The sequence below is a fragment of the Triticum urartu genome, chromosome 5A (genome assembly GCF_056163025.1).
Source record: "Triticum urartu cultivar PI428250 chromosome 5A, HENAU_Tu73, whole genome shotgun sequence".
NCBI lineage: Eukaryota > Viridiplantae > Streptophyta > Magnoliopsida > Poales > Poaceae > Triticum > Triticum urartu.
The window spans coordinates 13,395,683-13,405,050 of NC_141877.1; positions in this window are offsets into that span (position 1 = coordinate 13,395,683).

Here is a 9,368-nt window from a genome sequence, read left to right on the forward strand (position 1 = left end):
TGATAATGATAGTGCAACTTATTTGTGGCACTGCCGTTTAGGTCATATCGGTATAAAGCGCATGAAGAAACTCCATACTGATGGGCTTTTGGAACCACTTGATTATGAATCACTTGGTACTTGCGAACCGTGCCTTATGGGTAAGATGACAAAAACACCGTTCTCCGGTACTATGTAGAGAGCAACAGATTTGTTAGAAATCATACATACAGATGTATGTGGTCCGATGAATGTTGAGGCTCGTGGCGGATATCGTTATTTTCTCACCTTCACAGATGACTTAAGCAGATATGGTTATATCTACTTAATGAAACACAAGTCTGAAACGTTTGAAAAGTTCAAAGAATTTCAGAGTGAAGTTGAAAATCATCGTAACAAGAAAATAAAATTCCTACGATCTGATCGTGGAGGAGAATATTTGAGTTACAAGTTTGGTGTACATTTGAAACAATGTGGAATAATTTCGCAACTCACGCCACCCGGAACACCACAGCGTAATGGTGTGTCCAAACGTCGTAATCATACTTTACTAGATATGGTACGATCTATGATGTCTCTTACTGATTTACCGCTATCGTTTTGGGGATACGCTCTAGAGACGGCTGCATTCACGTTAAATAGGGTACCATCAAAATCCGTTGAGACGACGCCTTATGAACTGTGGTTTGGCAATAAACCAAAGTTGTCGTTTCTGAAAGTTTGGGGCTGCAATGCTTATGTGAAAAAGCTTCAACCTGATAAGCTCGAACCCAAATCGAAGAAATGTGTCTTCATAGGATATCCAAAGGAAACTATTGGATACACCTTCTATCACAGATCCGAAGGCAAGACTTTTGTTGCTAAATTCGGAAACTTTCTGGAGAAGGAGTTTCTCTCGAAAGATGTGAGTGGGAGGAAAGTAGAACTTGATGAGGTAACTGTACCTACTCCCTTATTGGAAAGTAGTACATCACAGAAACCTGTTTCTGTGACACCTACACCAATTAGTGAGGAAGTTAATGATAATGATCATGAAACTTCAGAACAAGATACTACTGAACCTCGTAGATCAACCAGAGTGAGATCCGTGCCAGAGTGGTACGGTAATCCTGTTCTGGAAGTCATGCTACTAGATCATGATGAACCTACGAACTATGAAGAAGCGATGGTGGGCCCAGATTCCGCAAAATGGCTTGAAGCCATGAAATGTGAGATGGGATCCATGTATGAGAACAAAGTATGGACTTTGGTTGACTTGCCCGATGATCGGCAAGCAATTGAGAATAAATGGATCTTCAAGAAGAAGACTGACGCTGACGGTAATATTACTATCTACAAAGCTCGACTTGTCGCAAAAGGTTTTCGGCAAGTTCAAGGGATTGACTACGATGAGACCTTCTCACCCGTAGCGATGCTTAAGTCTGTCCGAATCATGTTAGCAATTGCCGCATTTTATGATTATGAAACTTGGCAGATGGATGTCAAAACTGCATTCCTGAATGGATTTCTAGAAGAAGAGTTGTATATGATGCAACCAGAAGGTTTTGTCGATCCAAAGGGAGCTAACAAAGTGTGCAAGCTCTAGCGATCCATTTATAGACTGGTGCAAGCCTCTCGGAGTTGGAATAAACACTTTGATAGTGTGATCAAAGCATTTGGTTTTATACAGACTTTTGGAGAAGCCTGTATTTACAAGAAAGTGAGTGGGAGCTGTGTAGCATTTCTGATATTATATGTGGATGACATATTACTAATTGGAAATGATATAGAATTTCTAGATAGCATAAAGGGATACTTGAATAAGAGTTTTTCAATGAAAGACCTCGGTGAAGCTGCTTACATATTAGGCATAAAGATCTATAGAGATAGATCAAGACGCTTAATTGGACTTTCACAAAGCACATACCTTGACAAAGTTTTGAAGAAGTTCAAAATGGATCAAGCAAAGAAAGGGTTCTTGCCTGTGTTACAAGGTATGAAGTTGAGTCAGACTCAATGCCCGACCACTGCAGAAGATAGAGAGAAAATGAAAGATGTTCCCTATGCTTCAGCCATAGGCTCTATCATGTATGCAATGCTGTGTACCAGACCTGATGTGTGCCTTGCTATAAGTCTAGCAGGGAGGTACCAAAGTAATCCAGGAGTGGATCACTGGACAGCGGTCAAGAACATCCTAAAATACCTGAAAAGGACTAAGGATATGTTTCTCGTTTATGGAGGTGACAAAGAGCTAATCGTAACTAGTTACGTTGATGCAAGCTTTGACAGTGATCCGGACGATTCTAAATCGCAAACTGGATACGTATTTACATTAAATGGTGGAGCTGTCAGTTGGTGCAGTTCTAAACAAAGCGTCGTGGCAGGATCTACGTGTGAAGCGGAATACATAGCTGCTTCGGAAGCAGCGAATGAAGGAGGCTGGATGAAGGAGTTCATATCCGATCTAGGTGTCATACCTAGTGCATCGGGTCCAATGAAAATCTTTTGTGACAATACTGGTGCAATTGCCTTGGCAAAGGAATCCAGATTTCACAAGAGAACCAAGCACATCAAGAGATGCTTCATTTCCATCCGGGATCTAGTCCAGGTGGGAGACATAGAGATTTGCAAGATACATACGGATCTGAATGTAGCAGACCCGTTGACTAAGCCTCTTCCACAAGCAAAACATGATCAGCACCAAGGCTCCATGGGTGTTAGAATCATTACTGTGTAATCTAGATTATTGACTCTAGTGCAAGTGGGAGACTGAAGGAAATATACCCCAGAGGCAATAATAAAGTTATTATTTATTTCCTTATACCATGGTAAATGTTTATTATTCATGCTAGAATTGTATTAACCGGAAACATAATACATGTGCGAATACATAGACAAACAGAGTGTCACTAGTATGCCTCTACTAGACTAGCTCGTTAATCAAAGATGGTTATGTTTCCTAACCATGGACAAAGAGTTGTTATTTGATTAACGGGATCACATCATTAGGTGAATGATCTGATTGACATGACCCATTCCATTAGCTTAGCATCCGATCGTTTAGTATGTTGCTATTGCTTTCTTCATGACTTATACATGTTCCTATGACTATGAGATTATGCAACTGCCATTTGCCGGAGGAACACTTTGTGTGCTACCAAACGTGACAACGTAAATGGGTGATTATAAAGGTGCTCTATAGGTGTCTCCAAGGGTACATGTTGGGTTGGCGTATTTCGAGATTAGGATTTGTCACTCCGATTGTCGGAGAGGTATCGCTGGGCCCTCTCAGTAATGCACATCACATAAGCCTTGCAAGCATTGCAACTAATGAGTTAGTTGTGAGATGATGTATTACGGAACGAGTAAAGAGACTTGCCGGTAACGAGATTGAACTAGGTATTGAGATACCGACGATCGAATCTCGGGCAAGTAACATACCGATGACAAAGGGAACAACGTATGTTGTTATGCGGTCTGACCGATAAAAGATCTTCGTAGAATATGTAGGAGCCAATATGAGCATCCAGGTTCCGCTATTGGTTATTGACCAGAGACGTGTCTCGGTCATGTCTACATTGTTCTCGAACCCGTAGGGTCCGCACGCTTAAGGTTTCGATGACAGTTATATTATGAGTTTATGCATTTTGATGTACCGAAGTTTGTTCAGAGTCCCGGATGTGATCACGGACATGATGAGGAGTCTCGAAATGGTCGAGACATAAAGATTGATATATTGGAAGCCTATATTTGGATATCGGAAGTGTTCCGGGTGAAATCGGGATTTTATCGGAGTACCGGGAGGTTACCGGAACCCCCCCGGGAGGTATATGGGCCTTAGTGGGCTTTAGTGGAAGAGAGGAGAGGTGGACAGGGCTGGGCCGTGCGCCCCTCCCCCCTAGTCCGAATAGGACAAGGAGAGGGGGCCGGCGCCCCCCTTCCTTCTCTCTCTCCTCTTTCCCCCCCTCCCGAATCCTATTCCAACTAGGAAAGGGGGGGAATCCTACTCCCAGAGGGAGTAGGACTCCTCCTGGCGCGCCCTCTCCTGGCAGGCCGCACCCCCCCTTTGAACCTTTATATACGGAGGCAGGGAGCACCCCTAGAGACACAAGTTGATCCACGTGATCATATTCTTAGCCGTGTGCGGTGCCCCCTTCCACCATAGTCCTCGATAATATTGTAGCGGTGCTTAGGCGAAGCCCTGCGACGGTAGTACATCAAGATCGTCACCACGCCGTCGTGCTGACGGAACTCTTCCCCGACACTTTGCTGGATCAGAGTCCAGGGATCGTCATCGAGCTGAACATGTGCTAGAACTCGGAGGTGCCGTAGTTTCGGTGCTTGATCGGTCGGGCCGTGAAGACGTACGACTACATCAACCACGTTGTGCTAACGCTTCCGTTGTCGATCTACAAGGGTACATAGATCACACTCTCCCCTCTCTTTGCTATGCATCACCATGATCTTGCGTGTCCGTAGGATTTTTTTTGAAATTACTACGTTCCCCAACAGTTATTTTCTCAGAAGATACCTGACTCTTCTTATTTTCCCGGAGTTACTCTCAATTTTTTTTCAAGTTTGACGTAAGAATGAGTTATCATCAGTCAAATGCCTTTCTCTAAGATCTCTCAAATTCTTTTCATTGTTGGCTCAACCTTTTCCAATTTTCTTTCCGGAGTGCCTCAAAAATTTTCAGTGGTGGTTCTCGTCATCATTCTCAACATTTGAAGACCGAGGAATAATTTCTCTTCAATCATATCCGTTCTCGTGAAGATTCTAAGTTCTAGCTTGATGCCATCCTCTCATAATTGTTTTGGTTGCGAGAATTATTTTCATCTATCCGGAGCAATTCAAGAGTCTTCTCAGTTTGTTTCTCCGGAGCCCATCATCTCAAAATTATTCATGTCAGCTTTCAGGTATCATTCAAAAAATCTTACCGGTGCATCGCCCAAATATCCTTTAATCAGCTTGTGATCTATTCGTTCTCATGGATCTAAATTCACTCAAGCATCTTCGTTCATTTGCTAATTCTTCCCAGTGTTTCTTTATATTTACTTCATTCATTTTCAATTCTTACGGTGGTTCGTTCAAGATTTCTCTTCCTTCTTTATCATATCAATTCGTTCGTTGTTTCGATCCTACCGGTGTTTTCGTTGAAGACCTTCTCAAGTTTGCACATATCTATCTTAAATCCTTTCTACGAGAATAAGTAGTATGACAATTCCATTGCTTGTCATCAATTTGAATTGGTGAAGGATAAGTATAATGTAATTCTTATTATTGTTTCATCCAAGTGATTTAATTCCTTATTCCGGAGGTTCATCAAAATTCTTGATTTCAGTTGTTTCATCTTTTCTTCCGTAGTTCCAAGTTTTTCACTTTATCTCATCGCAAAGTTCCATCCAATCATCGCAAGGTTTCACCTTGTGTTTTTAACTTCTTTTTTCCTTTAGTCTTCATCATCCTTTTGTTACCGGAGTTCTTCATGGATGTTCTACATGATGGTTCATCAAGGACTTAATCCGTTCTCGAAGTGTTCATCAAGATTCTTTCCGGAGGAGCTCAAGCATTCTTCATCTTGCAATCCAGAGTGCCATTCTTTCTATCGTATCATTAGAGGTGGTATTATGTCATTCTTGATAATTTGAGTTCATGTTTCATGATTCACATGTTTTTAAGAATGAGATATTTTAAATCCATCAATCTCTTCATTGCAGCTACCTTGGATTATATTCCACCTAAAGCCTTCCCTAAGGATTGTTGATATCATGGTGTTTATAATTGATCCAAGTTCTTCTTTTATCCTTCCGGTGAAATAGTTTCTCGTCTTCTTGCTCATATCAATCCAATCTATTGTTTTCCGTTATTGGCAGAATTTCAGCTCATAATTTTGAAATTTTTCCATAAGCCCGCACCAAGCTTATCCTTTTCATTGTGGATTTAGCAACTCCGTTCGACCCTTCTCCTAAGGATTCCTTTTCAAGCTCAATTGTGACAGAAGTTGGCATTTTCTCCTCCATTCTTTTATTTTAATTATCTATCTTCTATTTCTTCCGTCCGGAGGCATTGTGATGTTGCTCTCTTCAACCCTTCTTCTTGTGTTGTCAGGATCGTGTTCTTTTCGTGCTTATCCATTTAACCGGAGGGTTGTGCCTCTGCTCAAGTTCTTTTCGCCTTATCAAGTCTTGCATCACTTCTCAACCGGAGTGCTGCTCAAATTTGTTCTTCCTTGTTCCTCTTTTCTAACAGAGTGTTTTCAACTTCATTTATCTCCGTTGTATTCTTTTCTCGAAATGGCTTAACCTCGCAAGGTTCTTTGGTTTCACTCGTTTGTCAAAGAAGCAACTTAGTTTTACCTCTTCTCTTTCTCTTCCGTTTTTCCCTCCGGTGCCATTCTAGATCTCGGGACGAGATCCTCTCGTAGTGGTGGAGTGTTGTGACGCCCCGAGACCGATGCGCCAGGTGTCTTCCAGTTATTCGTTGTTGTTGCCTTGCCTTTAGTTTGTGTGTTGCATCTTGCCATATCATCATCCGCATTGCATCTGCATGTTTTCAAAACTTGCATCCGTCCCGGTCTCTTCGTTCCATCCGTTGTCCATTCTGAGCCCAGACACACTTGCACGCGCCCGCAGCATGTCCGAAATAGTATTTTATAAGTGGCCAGAGAATGTTCTCGGATTGGGTCGAAAGTTGGCGTGCGGTCTTATTTTAGTGCAGATAGACCGCCTGTCAAGTTTCATCGCACTCGGAGTTCGTTTGATTAGCCCAACCGTTAAACTATAGCGGCATTATAGCCGGTCTAACGTCGGACGTTTTCGGTCTCCGGAAACAGTCGCTGGGCCTCTCTCTCTTCTCTTCTCTCAGCTCGAGCTTTCTGCTCTGTCCGCTGTCTACCGCCAGACCCCGAAACCCTCTCTGCACAGTACATCGAACCCCTCACGTGCGCGTCCGAAACTTCCCCGGACCCGACCCGGGCAGTCGTCACCGTTATGTCCGGATCATCCCCAAACATCTACAAAAGGTCACCGTTTTCTTATTTGGACTCCCTAGCCTATTTTTCCTGACCGTCCGATTAAAATCGGAGGGACCAAATGCCCCTATCACAAATCCACTTTCTTTACATATAGACCACCCCTAACCTAATATAGACACACCACCTAATTTCTAGGGATCCTCCCGAGCGCCGGCACTCTTCCTGTCTCTTCCTCATCGGGATCCTCCCCGATCCAAAAATCCCTTCCTCGTTTTCAGATTCACCCAATCCCTCCATCGGTCCAACCACAGCCCTCCGCTGCTCTGCTTCCCCTCGATCCACCCGAGCTCCTCGATCCCTCCTCGCTCTCCTCGTCGACCAGGGAGACGAGCTCCTCCCGAGCGTCCCCTCCTCACCTCGTCGCCCGATTCCCTTGCCTCCTCGTTCCCGTGTCTGCAGCAGCCGAGCAAGGGACCTTGCGCCCGATCCTTCCCCTCGTCCAGGAGGTAGGAGCCCGAGCTCCTCGATGCCTCCCCGCCGGCTAAGTCCTCGCAAGCCGCCGCCGCAGGTCGTCCTCCACGCTTTCCCCACCTCCGATCGCTCAGAGTCGGCGAGCCCAGTCGCCGGTGAAGCCCCGCAGAAGCTCGTCCCGCACGCCGCGCCTCGCTGCATCACCGCTCGCACCGCCCCATCTCTGTAGCCTCCTCCTTCCTCGGTTCCGAGCAGCTTTGCACCCCGCCTCGACTCGCCATGGAGACCACCGCGGACTTCGACACCGCCGTCCTCGTGCTGCATCGCCGCCGAAGCCTGTGTCAGCGAACGCCGCTGCCTCCTCTGCTTCAGACCACCACGCCGGTCACCGGATCCGAACCCAGACGCCTCCCTCACCCGCTCCCGCGTCCGGTCGCCGTCGATCCTCACCTGCGTCGCCTCGCCAAGTCCCTGCAATCGCGCCGGAGTTCACCTGTTGCTGTCACTGTTCTTCAGAGCGAGCAGTTTGCCCGCTCGCCTGCGCCTCGCGTTGACCGAGCACGATGCCGCAGCGATCGTGCATGGGCCTCCTCTTCCCTCGCCCCGGCCCAGAGCTTCCTCCAGCAAGTCCGGCCCAGCACCAAGGCGCAGGCCCAGCTCCCTTCGGCCGCGAGGCCCAGCTCCGCGCGCCCCTGCAGGCCCAATGTGAGCCACCCACATCCCAGTGCCCCTCCTTTGTCCTTACCAGTTGGGCTGCCCATATTCGGCTTATTTCTTTTTTTCCCTGCGAACGAATTTCCTAATTTCCAATACATGCATAATTACAGGAGGATGCCATTATTTTAATTTGCTCACACCTAAATAACCGTGCATCGGATTTAAACAAACTTAACATGAAAGTTGCTTATAATTTTGTGTAGTTTCATAATATGTCACTCTCACCCATGTTTAAAATGTTTAAATTGTTGTTTGTTTAAATTTGCTCCTATGTCATGCTAAAATGATTTATTCCATAACTTAATAACCGTAGCTCTAAACCCAACAAACTTTATATGTAAATGGGGTAGAATTTTGCATAGATTAACATGTTGTACTTGCCTTGCATGTTTAAAAACTCTAAAATTATGTTTAGGGCAGTACAGTACCAAACCTAAAATATGCACATGAGGAGTTTCCGGACTTGTTGTTTTGTTGTTCCGGCCTCATTTAAACATGTCTAGATAGATAGATTCTTTTTGCTTCACCCTCTTGCCATGTTTAACAACATTTAATATTGTTGGGTACATAAACAAGATCGAACTAAATAAGTCACGTGGTGTTTCGTCAAATATGCAACGGAGTTGCATATTGTGCTCCACTTAATTTGTAGGATTGTTTGTGCACTTTGCCATGCCATGCTTCATTAAACCGGACATGCATCATACTTGGTTGTGCATCATGCCATGTTATGTGGTGGTTGTTTACTATGTTGTTTGCTCCTTTCCGGTGTTGCTTCTTTGGGTTGGTTCCGATAACGTCGCGTTTGTGAGGATCCGTTCGACTTCGTCCGTTTGTCTTCTTCATGGACTCGTTCTTCTTCCTTGCGGGATCTCAGGCAAGATGACCATACCCTCGAAATCACTTCTATCTTTGCTTGCTAGTTGCTCGCTCTTTTGCTATGCCTATGCTGCGATACCTACCACTTGCTTATCATGCCTCCCATAATGTTGAGCCAAGCCTCTAACCCACCTTGTCCTAGCAAACCGTTGTTTGGCTATTTTACCGCTTTGCTCAGCCCCTCTTATAGCGTTGTTAGTTGCAGGTGAAGATTGGAGTTTGTTCCATGTTGGAACATGGATATTTTGTTGGGATATCACAATATCTCTTATTTAATTAATGCATCTATATACTTGGTAAAGGGTGGAAGGCTCGGCCTTATGCCTGGTGTTTTGTTCCACTCTTGCCGCCCTAGTTTCCGTCATATCGG